This window comes from Odocoileus virginianus, chromosome 5 (assembly GCF_023699985.2).
Source record: "Odocoileus virginianus isolate 20LAN1187 ecotype Illinois chromosome 5, Ovbor_1.2, whole genome shotgun sequence".
NCBI classification, from domain to species: domain Eukaryota; kingdom Metazoa; phylum Chordata; class Mammalia; order Artiodactyla; family Cervidae; genus Odocoileus; species Odocoileus virginianus.
Genome location: NC_069678.1, coordinates 49,179,578 through 49,195,156, shown reverse-complemented (window position 1 = coordinate 49,195,156; position 15,579 = coordinate 49,179,578). Strand labels below are relative to the sequence as shown.

Below are 15,579 nucleotides of genomic sequence, written 5' to 3'. Positions count from 1 at the left end.
GTTCTGGTATTTAAACAATCTATTTCTGCTTTATTGACTATGCTAAAGCCTTTGACTGTGTGGATCACAATAAACTGTGGAAAATTCTGAAAGACATGGGAATACCAGATCACCTGACCCGCTTCTTGAGAAACCTGTATGCATGTCAAGAAGCAACAGTTAGAACTGGACATGGAACAAAAGACTGGTTCCAAATAGGAAAACGAGTACGTCAAGGCTGTATATTGTCACCCTGCTTATTTAACTTACATGCAGAGTACATCATGAGAAACACTGGGCTGGAAGAAGCACAAGCTGGAATCAAGATTGCCGGGAAAAATATCAATAACCTCAGATATGCAGATTACACCATCCTTATGGCAGAAAGTGAAGAGGAACTAAAAAGACTCTTGATGAAAGTGAAGGAGAGTGAAAAAGTTGGCTTAAAGCTCAACATTCAGAAAACTAAGATCATGACATTTGGTCCCATCACTTCATGGGAAATAGATGGGGAGACAGTGGAAACAGTGCCAGACTTTATTTTGGGGGGCTTCAAAATCACTGCAGATGGTGACTGCAGCCATGAAATTAAAAGACGCTTGCTCCTTGGAAGGAAAGTTATGACCAACCTAGACAGCATATTAAAAAGCAGAGACATTACTTTGCCAACAAAGGTCCGTCTGGTCAAGGCTACGGTTTTTCCAGTGGTCGTGTATGAATGTGAGAGTTGGACTGTGAAGAAAGTTGAGCCCTGAAGAATTGATGCTTTTGAACTGTGGTGTTGGAGGAGACTCTTGAGAGTCCCTTGGACTGCAAGGAGATCCAACCAGTCCATCCTAAAGAAGATCAGTCCTGGGTATTCATTGGAAGGACTGATGTTGAAGCTGAAACTCCAATACTTTGGCTACCTCATGCGAAGAGTTGACTCACTGGAAAAGACCCTGATGCTGGGAAGGATTGGGGGCAGGAGGAGAAGGGGACAACAGAGGATGAGATGGCTGGATGGCATCACCGACTCGATGGACATGGGTTTCGGCAGACTCCAGGAGTTGGTGATGGAGAGGAGGCCTGGTGTGCTGCGATTCATGCGGTCAAAAAGAGTCGGACACGACTGAGCAACTGAACTGAACTGAATGAGAATTAATACATGTAAAAAAAGAAAAGCTAACCATTTGTATCAAGGCTATTTAGTATTCTCTATAATTAAAGACAACACTATCAAAATAGAAGGCCCTTCATATTCTAGTTATTTAGCTTTACTTAATTCTCTATGGTAACAAAATCATTCTTTTTTCCCTTCTGTAGATAAAGAACATTTAGAGTAGGGCATTCAGATAAAGGAGGGTAAGACAACGGGAGTCATCAACTACTTCAATTTCCTCTAAAAGTGTACACCAAAAGAAAGAAGGCACACATGCTTTCATTCTGGTCTGAAAGTTTGTTCGAGGAAGACAGGAACTAGACATTAAAAAAGACAAGCAAAATGAAAGCAGTAAAAACAAAAACTACATGAAAAAGCTATTTGTTCAGTCTACAAATACAGAACCCACAAAACTCTAAGACTCCTTTAGAAGCTGTGGATCAAAGGCTGGGAATCACTACAGAGCAAAAAAAAAAAAAAAATAATCAAGCTTTGCGTGGAAATTAAAGCTTTCAATAATTTGACCTCAATGTGCAATCTTTATCACGCAACTTTTCCCTCTTTCTACCATATCTAGACAATCTGAAATCTCCTCAGTCATAAAGATGGGAACAATCTTCTAGACTGAAATGACAGCATTTATTCTGTATTATGTACAGCTTTGGCAGGGACTCAACCACTCATCCAAATTTAAAACTGTTTCTGAAGATACTACTATTAAGGCTGCTGCTGCTAAGTTGCCTCAGTCGTGTCCGACTCTGTGCGACCCCACAGACGGCAGTCCACCAGGCTCCGCCATCCCTGGGATTCTCCAGGCAAGAACACTGGAGTGGGTCGCCATTTCCTTCTCCAATGCGTGAAAGTGAAGTCGCTCAATCGTGTCTGACTCTTAGCGACCCCATGGACTGCAGCCCACCAGGCTCCTCCATCCATGAGATTTTCCAGGCAAGAGTACTGGAGTGGGTTGCCATTGCCTTCTCTGATTTTTAAGGCAGTGGGTGATATTTTAGCAGTACAATCTCCAAGTTTCAGGCCCCAAATTCTAACCTGGTCATCCTACTAACAGAATAGTAGACATTCAAATTTTAACATGGAAAGGCATAGGGACCAGTGTTATCAATATTTGTTATACATCAGACATATTAATAGTTGATAACCTTAGGAGAATCTCTTAATATTGAAGAACTGCCTGTAATCCATTATCTAGCCTATTCCAAGATCATGGCATCTGGTCCCATCACTTCAAAGCAAACAGATGGGGGAAAAGTGGCAAATTGTATTTTGGGGGCTCCAAAATCACTGTGGACACTGACTGCAGACACAAAATTAAAAGACACTCCGTGGAAGAAAAGGTATGACAAATGTAGTGTGTGTGCACTCAGTCATTCACGTCATGTCCAATTCTGTGTGGCCTCACGGACTGTAGCCCACCAGGATCCTCTGTGCATGGGGATTCTCCAGGCAAGAATACCAGAGTGGGCTGCCATGCTCTCCTCCAGGGAACCTCTTCAACCCAGGGATTAAACCCAAGTCTCCCGCACTGCAGGTGAATTCTATACCATCTGAGCCACCAGGGAAGCCATGACAAACCTAGACAGCATATTAAAGAGCAGAGACATCCTTTTGTTGACTAAGATCCATAAAGTCAAAGCTATTGTTTTTCTAGTAGCCATGTAAATGTAAGGGTTGGACCGTAAGAAGGCTGAGCACCAACGAATTGATGCTTTCAAACTGTAATGTTGGAGAATACTCTTGAGAGTCCCTTAGACAGCAAGGAGATCAATCCAGTCAATCCTAAAGGAATCAACCTTGAATATTCACTGAGAAAACTGATACTGAAGCTGAAGCTCTAATACTGTGGTCCCCTGATGATGCAAAGAGCCAACTCTGGAAAAGACCCCAAGGCTGGGAAAGATTGAAGGCAGGAGGAGAAGGGCGACAGGATGAGACGATTGGATGGCATCACCAACTCAATGGATACAAGTTTGAGCAAACCACCAGAGATAGTGAAGGACAGGGAAGCCTGGTGTGCTGCAGTCCATGGGGTTACAAAGAACTGGACACAACTTAGCTACTGAATATCAAGTCTATTCTAAAATGTAAAGCTATTTATAAAGAATCAGAGTCAAGAAACTGCGAGAAAAAAATTTATGTCAGGAGAACTAGTTGCTAATTCATTAGCTACATAAAGATTAATATAATCCAGAAGAAAGTCTGTAACAGCAGATGGCAGAACTCATCAATATTTTTAACAAAAATATGGATAAAGACACGGAAGGCAGGCTAGTGAAATCTAATTATAAAAATAATTTTACAAAAAAAAGTTTATTTCAGAAAAGTGAGCTAAAATTAACAAGGATGGATAAAATATTCTATATTGGGATTCAAAGAGTCTACTGTCTAAAGTAAGGCCAGAAAAGGGTTTCAAGTATTTAGATTCTAGATGCTACAGAAGATGAATGAAACAACAGTACAGTTCTTGCTCAATTTATCAACAGAACAATAGGTTTCAGAACAAAAAGAGTAGCCAGTTTTATTGTACACGTAAACTAAGATTATATCTCCAATGTATTATTTATGACGAATACTAAAAGCTACAGAATACAAATGCCTTCCACAGTCTTAAATAATATGAAAATTGTATCATGATAAGACAACACTACGGCTAAAAGTAAAGTTGCCAAAGGAAGCCTAATTAAGGGCCTGACTCATATCCAAGCTCCACCGTGTCCTAGGTTTGTGAGAAGTGTTAAGTCACTTCTCTGTTCCTCAGTTCCCTCATCCATAAAACTGACATAATTACAAAAGTCTACCTTGTGGAGTTGTGGGTATAACACATATGTTAACATATATTGATATAAATTACTTGGAACAGAGTGACAGTAAGTACTCAATAAATGCTAGCTATTTATCTGGAAAAACCGCAAGTATGAATAGTTAGACAGCAGAAGGCAAAGGCTGGAGGACTAGAGGGGAGTTCCTGGAGGTCCAGTGATTAGGATGCAGCACTTTCAGTGCCTAGGCCTTGGTTCAATCCCTGGCTGGGGATCAAAGATCCAGCAAACCACACCATATGCCACCACTCCCCAACCAAAAAAGTCCTGGAAAGTAGGATGTTCCCCATCATTGTTACACACAGAGGCTGAAAACCCAACCGTTAGGTGTTTCAAAGGACAGCATTTTGGCCCAAAATCAGTTCTAATAATTCTCTGACTACAGAAAAATTGATTTGTCTGTCAGTTTCAGCCTACATAACTGTTCCATTACTACAACTAATCTGATTAGTTCAACTGTACTATTTTAAATATTAGGTTTAAAAATTATTTCAACAGCAATAAGCTAATAGCTAATTTTTCCATATTTACAACAGAAGAAAATTGCTACCCAACAAAAGCAAACCAAAAATATTGACAATAGAAGTATAGGTGAAAAGAGTACAATAATAAGCAGAAAGGTTTGGGTTTATTCTAAATCAGTCCATAATAAGTGTTTGTGGATACTTTTAATTTATAAAATCTGCTATTGAGGACTTACTTTTAAGAATTGTTTCCTGTCCTTTAAACAAATATTCTAGTAAACATACTCTTTAAAATCTTCGCACAGATCTCACAGTGTTATGTCTTTCCTTAATCATTCTTAATTTTCCTTCAAACCATAAAGCAGAAAAAGAAATTTAGTATTAATCTAATTTTCCTGTTCCTGGTGCGAGTGGTAAAGAATCTGCCTGCCAAAGCAAGAGATGCAAGAGACACCAGTTCGATCCCTGGGTCAGGAAGATCCCCTAGAGAACGACATGGCAACCCACTCCTGTGGGTTCTTGCCTGGAAAATTCCACAGACAGAGGAGCCTGGTAGGCTACAGCCCTTGGGGTCAAGGATGAGTGGGGTCAGGAGCGAAAGCACAGGTGGAGGGTGGCCCTTAGAGTGAAGGTAAACAATACATCCTCAGCAACAGGGGGGAGCTGGAGGATGTGGAGACCTTTTGGTATGTGGTGGTGGTGGTGTGCATGTGTGGAAGTTCTCCTCTAATTTCTTTTATTTTCTCCATTAGGTAGGAAAGCAAGATATCAGTTGGAAGTAAGAACTGGGAAAAGAGGCTTGAAGAAAGTGGAGAAATTGTGAAAACAGATATCTTAGAGTGGAGCTGGGGAATTCAATGAACCAGGAAAATGTAGTTCAAGGCATCAGTTTCAGACACAAAAACGTGAGGAGGAATAAGACTATCCTCTCTAGCTTAACATGACAGTTGCTTTTTAACTATGGTGTTGGAGAAGACTCTTGAGAGTCCCTTGGACTGCAAGGAGATCCAACCAGTCCATCCTAAAGGAGATCAGTCCTGGTTGTTCACTGGTAGGACTGACGTTGAAGCTGAAACTCCAATATTTTAGCCACCTGATGCAAAGAGCTGACTCATTTGAAAAGACCCCGATGCTGGGAAAGATTGAGGGGAGGAGGAGAAGGGGATGACAGATGATGAGATGGTTGGATGGTATCACCAACTCAACGGACATGAGTTTGGGTAAATTTCAGGAGTTGGTGATGGACAGGGAGGTCTGGCGTGCTGCAGTTCATGGGGTCGCAAAGAGTCAGACATGACTGAGCGACTGAACTAAGAGAACTATATAATTTCCTAATTTCTCCACTTGCAATCTTTCTGTTCTAGAACCTTATCTTACTGAACACTGCCACAGTAAATCACCCAAACTGCATAGCTCTAATCTAGCAAACTAGCTTTAAATTAAATTCCTTAGTTGAGATGTATAAACATCAATCAGCATTCGCCATAAAGAAAAAAAAACTGTCCAATAATGGCAAAGTATAGTCAACCGTAACCTAATCTAGTTGAAATAATTGTGACAAACACTAGGGGGAGGAGGAAGGGAGAAGAAGAGAAATGGAGAACAAAAATGAATGAGTAAAAGAGCGCTAACAGAAGCAAAAACCAGCTGACGGTAATTTCCACCTTAAGTCACTTCTGACTTAAGCAAGATGGAAAGGTAATTAAATTAACAGCTATCAACATTATGGACTATTAACACAATATAACATTAAAACTACTTTAGAACATATAGAATCATAGAAAAACAAAGGCAACCGCCATATTCGAATGAGAACCATTCTAAGAAATCTTGTTGATTTTTTGTCTTTATCAAAATACTGTTGATTATTTTTTTAAAAAATCAAAATTTATTCATCTAAATAATGCCTCTGCTAAAAATATTAGCAATTCTTTCTTCAGGATTTTACAGGTAAAAACTGTATTACTTTATGTCACATTTAGTCCCATATTTTCACCACATTGACATATTTCAGGAGTGCGCTAGCCCCAGGAACTTAGAGGTTAATTTAACAAAGGCCTGATCAAGTATAGGTCAGGCACTACATATCTAGTGCAGGTGGCAGCACTGTTCAAATCTCCACCCTACCTGCCCTTTTGAATGATTAGTCATCTACACTCGACTTTATCAACACTCTCCAACACCCTGTAATTCTTTATGCTCCTGAAAAAACTAATCTGAATGTCAGTGGCCTGTCAGTTCAGTTCAGTTCAGTCGCTCAGTCGTGTCCGACTCTTTGCGACCCCATGAATTGCAGCACGCCGGGCCTCCCTGTCCATCACCAACTCCCGGAGTTTACTCAAATCCATGTCCATCGAGTTGGTGATGCCATCCAGCCATCTTATTCTCTATTGTCCCCTTCTCCTCCTGCCCCCAATCCCTCCCACAATCAGGGTCTTTTCCAATGAGTCAGCTCTTTGCATCAGGTGGCCAAAGTATTGGAGTGTCAGCTTCAGCATCAGTCCTTCCAGTGAACATCCAGGACTGATCTTTAGGATGGACTGTTCAGATCTCCTTGCAGTCCAAGGGACTCTCAAGAGTCTTCTCCAACACCATAGTTCAAAAGCATCCATTTTTCGGCACTCAGCTTTCTTCACAGTCCAACTCTCACATCCATACATGACCAATGGAAAAACCATAGCCTTGACCAGATGGACCTTTGTTGGCAAAGTAATGTCTCTGCTTTTTAATATGCTATCTAGGTTGGTCACAACTTTCCTTCCAAGGAGTAAGCGTCTTTTAATTTCATGGCTGCAGTCACCATCTGCAGTGATTTTGGAGTCCAAAAAAATAAAGCCTGACACTGTTTCCACTGTCTCACCATCTATTTCCCATGAAGTGATGGGACCAGATGTCATGATCTTAGTTTTCTGAATGTTGAGCTTTAAGCCAACTTTTTCACTCTCCTCTTTCACTTCCATCAAGAGTCTTTTTAGTTCCTCTTCACTTTCTGCCATAAGGGTGGTGTCAACTGCATATCTGAGGTTATTGATATTTTTCCCGGCAATCTTGATTCCAGCTTGTGCTTCCTCCAGCCCAGCGTTTCTCATGATGTACTCTGCATATAAGTTAAATAAGCATGGTGACAATATACAGCCTTGACGTACTCCTTTTCCTATTTGGAACCAGTCTGTTGTTCCATGTCCAGTTCTAACTGCATACAGGTTTCTCAAGAGGCAGGTCAGGTGGTCTGGTATTCCCATGTCCTTCAGAATTTTCCACAGTTTATTGTGATCCACACAGTCGAAGCTTTGGCGTAGTCAATAAAGCAGAAATAGATGTTTTTCTGGAACTCTCTTGCTTTTTTGATGATCCAGCGGATACTGGCAATTTGATATCTGTCAATCCTCCTCAATCACAAGTTATCTAACTCTTAAACCTCAGTGCCTTTTTAGAGTACCTCTTCATGTTCTATATTCTATCAGCTACCAAATTCTACCACTTACTTCTCTGATCACTTCTCAACTCACATTTCTTCTAGGTCTCCACCTAAATTGAGGCTTTCATTTCACATCCGGATTATTTAATGACAATGCCTACTGACAGACACTGTTGACATCTGGCCCCCATCCCGTCAGCTCACCTTGAGCTGGCACGGAGTATTCTGCTGGCTTCCCAACTTCAACACTTCTCTGCTTGTAAGTTCTCCAGCCAAACAGGAGCTTGCCCAGCTCTAGCCAAGGCAACAGAGGGACAATCTCAATCAGTGAGGCCTGGGAATAGGCAGAAAAACTCCCCAGCTACCTTTCATTTGCTAGGACAATTCTGAGGCAGTTCTACAAAAATTTCCACAGGATTAAACCCCCAGTTGCCCATCACTGGCTTTTTCCCCCTTTCCTGACTCTTTACCCTTATGCTTCCTGGCATCTCACCTACATTCACGTTATATCCAGGTCTGCTTTCAAGATAGCACTTCAGAGGAACTAGAAGGGTCACTAAAGTGACACTATCAAGATCTTGTTCAGCCTAAAGCTGCTCAAGTGTTCTCTTGGTCTCAATCCTCTCCCAAATCACAGCTTATTCTGTGGATCACATACTATGTGTGTGTGTTAAGTCACTTCAGTCGAATCTGACTCTTTGTGACCCTATGGACTGTAGCCCACCAGGTTCCTCTGTCCATGGGATTTTCCAGGCAAGAATACTGGAGTTGGTTGCCATGCCCTCATTCAGGGATCGAACCTTTATCTCTTATGTCTCCTGCATCGGCAGGGTTTTTTTTTTTTTTTTTTTTACCACTAGCACCACCTGGGCGGAGAAGGCAATGGCACCCCACTCCAGTACTCTTGCCTGGAAAACCCCATGGACGGAGGAGCCTGGTGGGCTGCAGTCCATGGGGTCGCTAAGAGTCGGACACGACTGAGCGACTTCACTTTCACTTTTCACTTTCATGCATTGGAGAAGGAAATGGCGACCCACTCCAGTGTTCTTGCCTGGAGAATCCCAGGGACAGGAGAGCCTGGTGGGCTGCCGTTTATGGGGTCACACAGAGTCGGACACGACTGAAACAACGTAGCAGCAGCAGCAGCACCACCTGGGAAGCCTGAATCACACACTTCTTCTAACAAAACATCTTCAATAACGGCTTTCAAAATTTTTTCATCTCTTACTACTAGCTTATATAAACCATAACTTATGATCAGCCAAATTGCTCTACTGATCCTTTCTCAAATATAAGTTGTACCTTCCCAGGAACACGATAATCTGTTCATTAGAAATGTCCTCCTGTTGAAAATCCTCCAAAGTTCACAGATGTCAAATGTCATCTCTATCAAGATTCAATCACAAGTATGTCTTCCTCACCTAAATTCCTGATTATAATACCATAGCATGATTATATGATTATAATACCATAAATACCTGATTATAATACCATAATACCGTATACAACCTTACCATAGTTGTAAAAAAAATTACCCAAGCCTGACTACAAATCTGACTCTAAGGGCTGAAACCATGTTTCACTTTTTGTATTTTCCAGAGGGTTTTCCCTGATAGACCCACAGAATCTGACCTGCTTGGCATTCTAAAGTAACTTTTGAAAAGAACAGTTATTTTGACATATGCATTGTCTCTTAAGTATTAGTTCTCCTGATATACACACGCTCACACACGCACACTATATTGTACAAAATTCATAGATTTTGTATTCATAAATTCATAAATTTATAGACAAACCAACTGTACTCATCTCATTCTCTTTTCAACTACTTATCAAAATGCTCCTGAAATTGCATGCAGACTTTAAAAAAAAAGTTTAAAAACTACATGAGGGACTTCACTGTGGTCCAGTGGTTAAGACTCTGAGTTCCTAATGCAGGTGGCCTGAGTCTGATCCCTGGTCAGGCAACTAGATGCCACATGCCACAACTAAGACCCAGCGCAGCCAAATTAAAAAAAAAAAAGTCAAAAAATCTACACCAAAAAAAAGCTGCTATTTATTCCTTTATTTTTAAGAAATGACTACATTTCACATTTCTCACCAAAAATCTTTCACCATTTATGTTCTTCATGTCCTTTAAGAGTCCACAGTCTGTCACGTTATAGTTCACAGTACTCCAAAATCTAGCTGAATTCCAATTTATATCAAAGGTTATTTCAGCAAGATTATTTCAGGCTTTAGAGAAATTCTAATCCTTACACAATCTCAAAATGTCTCTGTTGTGGGAAAAGGCTTTACTTCTTGGCATTCCTAACTCAGAGAACAGGCATGCGGATCAAATAAGATTGTACATTTGAAAAGTCACTAAAAATTACAACAGCAATACATAAATGTTAAAATCATCTCAACGTTGCATTTCAAATGATTAAAATAATTTATCTACTACAATCTAATGCCATTAAATGCATTTACAAATAGATTATAAAGAATCACAAAAGACAAAAAAGTGAAAGCTGGCTCTAAACCAGATAAAAAATAAGAAGCAATCTTAAGCAGACTATCTCTCCTGCATTTGGCAAGAGGTCAAATAATTTATTTCTGGAATATTTCTTGTACTGTCCATTTTTTTTCAATCCTGCCAAAGTAAAATAACATAAAGCCCCTGGTGTAGTACAATTTATTCCTATTGCTTTTTCTTAAGATTAGCATTGTCTTTCAATAAGATTTCCATTTTCCCCCATGTTTATATTAACAGCATGAATTCACTAACAATATTCATATTATGTTCAGACCAAATAGCTGATTATTTGCTTTGGTCAGACCTTCTGCTTCAACCACAAACGAACTAGGATAGCCTCATTATTTTTTGAAACAAATTTTCCTTAAAAGAAAAATAATCTGATCAAACTAAAAAATTCTACAATTCTATACATCTATTAAGCAAGAAGTCTAGAGATCCTTGTGGTAAAATTTAGCGTCAGTTTAGAGCCTACGCGCCTGCCGGTGGTGTTGTCACTGTCCCAATTTCCTAGCCTTATACTGATTATATGAAAACATAAACCCTAAAAATAACTTGAGTGTAAAGCACCAGAGTCATCCAACAATCATTCAAAGAAAAGCATTTTATAGTAGGTAAACATGTTAAGAGTAAAGGTCTGGGAAACCACACACCATGGAAACTGACTCAAACAAAAGCTGCGGATGGACAGACCGCAAGGGCTACCGTAACCTATGAAAACAGTCGGGATTAAATATTCATCGAAGAAAAATTCCAGGGACGACGCCGCCTAGGTTTTCCCGTTGACAACAAAGAATAACGGGGCCCCTGGGGCTGCACGAATGGGTCCGATCACCTCAACTGTGCGGCAAAGCGAAACCAGAACCCCGGAGCCAGCGCGCTGCGGGGCTTCCAGTCTTCCGCGCCCAACGTGCGGGGCTGGCAAGCTGTAATGCGGACAGAGGAAAGGAGCGGAGACCCTCTCAGGGACTCGCCTGACCCCTCCTGCCTCCCAGGGAAGCGCACCCTGGGAACCCTTCCTCAAACCTACGACTGACTCGCGTCCTCCGCCGACCCCTACCGGGGCGGCCACCAATCATCAGCGCAGAGCACTGGAGCGGCCTAGGCCTTCTATCCACTCGCGCGCTCACCACCATCCGGAATCAAGAAAAAGAGGCCGCTACAGCAGCCACAGCCCCAGCGCGCGGCAGCGAGAACACAGACCCGCCCCTGGCTGCAGGCGGGCGCCCTTCGGCCCCGCGCCCCTCCCAGCAGCGTCGCGCTCACCTCCACGGCCTTCCCTACGGGCCCCGCCAGCGCGGCCAACGGCGGCCTGTGGCCGCACCTTCACCAACTCCTCTTTTCTTCTCCTGACCTAGGAGACGGGAGGCTTCGCGTCCTGCGCGCCGGAAAACAGCTCTGCAGCTTAGCCCGCGGGCCCCCCGCCTCCCGCACCAGCCACTTCCCGCAGCAGCTGCCGCTCCTTCCGGTGTCCCCGCCGTCGCCGCAGGCGTCTGGGGAGTTGCGGGAGGGCGGGGAGGGCGGGGAGGGCGGGGCTGCGAGGAGAGCCCGCCCCGTCTCCGGGGCGTGGCCGCGGCGGCCGGGTCCAGGTGTGGAGACCCAGGCTGCTGTCCCCGCTGAGACATCCTAAGGAGATAACGGCTCGGGCAGCGTGTACCTGTAGAGCAATTTTAGATTTGGGACACTTCGTTTCTACACGAGTTCTCGCCCTCTTGTACAGTCATACTACGACCATTAACAGGTCTGTCTCGATGCATTACAGAATTTGCGTTTAGGCTGCCCACTAAAGGGGCAAAGAAATACCAGTTTAGTTAATTCAACACTTTTTCCTTCCTCTCTCTCTTCTCCCAACATCTTAGGACCTAGGCTCTGATAGTCATTGTGTTTCTTTTTCCACATCTACAAAGTAGAAATTCATCTCTCCCGTTTTCCCTTAGGCCAAAATCAAGATCAGATCAAATATTTATTGAAACCTTAGTATCTGCTTAGTGACTAAAGCATTTAAAGACATCTGCCAAAAAAAAAAAAAGAGATCTGCTTTCTATTAATAATTTATGGACCTGTTAAAATCCATTCAATTTATTAATATGCAAACAATAAAACAATTAATATTAATTGTTCCAATTGTCAATTTCAACGTGTCTGTTTATTTCTAACTTTTTGGTCTCCAAAATGGGAGCTTGTACTCAAGTGTTATGGATCATCAAGATGATCCATCTCCGTCAGGAACAAATAGAGAATATGGGAGCTTCTGATTCTATTCATATGGTGAAAATGAAAGGAATGAACTTTTGCCATCTTCCTTTGTAGGGACTGACACCGAGTCCTCAGTTTGCACCACAACCTATCCTGGGTTAACTGACTGTTGGCATATTTCAAAATATTGCAGTTTACATACTGGAAGATGTCAGCAATGTGTTTAATTTTTATTTCATGAAACCATTAGTTCCCTGACACCTTGTAGCAAAGTACTATCTGACAAAAGGAGAGTTTTATAGGTTTATTTGAAAAAAGACAAGTGTTTTATGTTTTAAAATTTTATGAACCGTTCTGGTGATAAGTGGCTGTTAACAAAACAACTTTTTAATGTATACATTTCCCTATGGTCCTAGAGTAAAAGCTGTGTTTCAAAAATGAGTGAGAACTGCTTTTTGAAAGAAACTTGTGCAATGAAGAGAGCATTTTGAAAAAGGAGGTTTGAAACTGTTTCCATTATTAAGTAACATTGCTGGCAAAAATTGTCACCTATAAAAAAGTCATCTCTGCATCAAAAGACACTATAAAGAGATGAAAAAGTTAAGTCAGCAAGTAGGAGAAGATATTTGAAATATGTATCAATGTAACAAGTAAAGAGCTCATATATAAATGTGTATATACATGTATATATTTCCATGAATTATTAAGACACTAAATAGACAAAAGGCAAAAGTCATTGCTCCAAAAATTCCTGCATTGAAAATGTATCAGTTATGTTATGTTATTGCAGAATTCAAGCAAATTTAGCTCAGACCCAAAGTCTTCCCACCAACCTGCTTAATAATCAACATCCTCTTTTCCTCTTTGACTTATCTGTCCTGCAGGAATTCTAGGGCAAAGGGAAAACAAATGATGTGACTTTTCAAGGCAGGTGTGACTCATTGCCTAGATGACAACAGGCATGTGCCTTTCATTTGGACACCAGGTCTAGTCCTTGCTATGGATCAGTCCTTAAAAATGAAACAAATTCACACTGACAATGCAGTAGCTCTCCCACTTTTAACTTTAATGAATTCCCACCCTTCCTGCCAACCCCTGGTTTACATTTATCCTTTTATCCCTTTATATCTAAGGCTTCCATGATGACTCAGAGGTTAAAGTATCTACCTGCAATGCGGGAGACCTGGGTTCGATCCCTGATTCGGGAAGATCCCCTGGAGAAGGAAATGGCAACCCACTCCAGTATTCTTGCCTGGAGAATCCCATGGATGGAGGAGCTTGGTTTACATTTATCCTTTTACCCCTTTATATCTAGAATCCTTAATTCCTTACTTTTCTTCAAACAATACCTCAACAATAGGCCATAAGGAAGGATGCTGTCACCGGGAAATCTATCAACTCCCTCTCAGACAGGAGAGATTATACATTCCATAGAGTGGACACCCAGCTGAATCACATTAATTCTGGCACAGAACTCTGGAAGTACCACCTGTGTCTAGCGTGATGTGAACTGTACACCCTGAAGTCATGCATCAGGCCAGATAGTGAAGGCTCTCCAAATGGGGATGGGGGTGGGGCAGAGGGCAGGGAATGAACATCAAAACAAACACCTCATTTTTGCAACTAAGGGCAAGTAAAATAGCAAAGCACAAAACATACATTTCAATGCTCCTGTACTTGAGACTGAAAAAGCCTTTACAAATGCTGTTCCCTCAGATACACTTGTATCAGATATAATTTGACCAGATACTCCGAACTCCAATCCCTCATTTACCTAACTCTTACCTAGATATTCTCTGTTTAAAGTAGCACTCTTGAGAACTCCCCAGGTGGTCCAAGTAGTTAAGAATCTGCCTTGCAATGCAGGGGACTCAGGTTCAATTCCTGGTCAGGGAACTAAGGTCCCACCTGCCGCAGAGCAACTTAAACCGATGCACCACAACTGGAGAGTCTGTGGGCCACAATGAAAGATCCCATGTTCCACTAAGATCTGACACAGCTGAATAAACAAACAAACATTAAAGAAAAACAAAGTAGCACTCCTAAAACAAATAAATAAAGTAGCACTCTTCACTCCATTATTTCTCATTTTAGTATCACATTTGTTTCCTTCAGAGAATTTATTATGAATTTGAATTATTTCAAGATTTTTGTGTGCATTTAGTTCTTTGCCTATTTTCTCTGAACTGTATGTATTTCTCTCTTGTTCCCAATATTCTCAGAGATTAGTACTGAAGGACACAAACTTTTGTTGGCTTTCAACTGGGGGCAGTTGACATTGGCCGCCTGGTGGATATTTGGCGACATCCTTGAAGAGGAGTAGAGAAAAAAAGAAACATTCCTTTGCATTAACCTGACAAGGGAGTCCAAAATGTTATTAGTGACACTGTTGAGAAACCCTGTTTAAACTAAAACTGACGCTTTAGAATACGTCTTTGGTTATAAGTGACAGGTAAGATAAGGTAAATAGTTGGTCAGTGGTGTCCGACTCTGCAACCCCATGGACTGTACCCCCCCAGGCTCCTCTGTTCATAGAATTCTCCAGGCAAGGGGTACTGGAGTGGGTAGCCATTCCCTTCTCTAGGAGATCTTCCTGACCCAAGGATCAAACCAGGGTCTCCAGCATTACAGGCAGATTCTTTACCATCTGAGCTACTAGAAAGCCCCAATAAGTGACAGAAATCTAATTAAATCGTGGTTCCTAATTTGATGAACACACTGTATTTGGAAGGGAGCAAGCAGAAAACAATTTTGTTCTCTCTCATTATTCTCCCTGAATGTCTGTAAGGATCCCTCCCTATTCCTCAGACAAAATGTTTGTCAAAGCCTTTAGTTTTTTCCCTGGAGTTACGAACTCTTTAACATTCATTTTTTTTAGTTTGCCATCTTACAAGGTTTTGTTTTGTTTTGTTTTTTTGGCCATGCCACACAGCTTGTGATATCTTTGTTCCCCAACCAGAGAGACAAAATTCTCTTAGCCTTTTCCCTGCTTCATTTTGTACTTCAAGGCCAAACTTTCCTGTTATTCT

At 41.5% G+C, this 15,579-nt stretch overlaps 1 protein-coding gene across 1 annotated transcript in view; it reads right to left on the bottom strand.

The window, feature by feature from the left end:
- Positions 1 to 11,708, bottom strand: part of USP33 (ubiquitin specific peptidase 33) — a 58,766-nt gene extending 47,058 nt beyond the window's left edge. The window contains exon 1 of the mRNA XM_020892007.2: positions 11,621 to 11,708. The gene's annotated coding sequence lies outside the window, so the exon portion shown is untranslated. The remainder of the gene's footprint in view (positions 1 to 11,620) is intronic.
- Between the last annotated feature and the right edge of the window lie 3,871 nt (positions 11,709 to 15,579).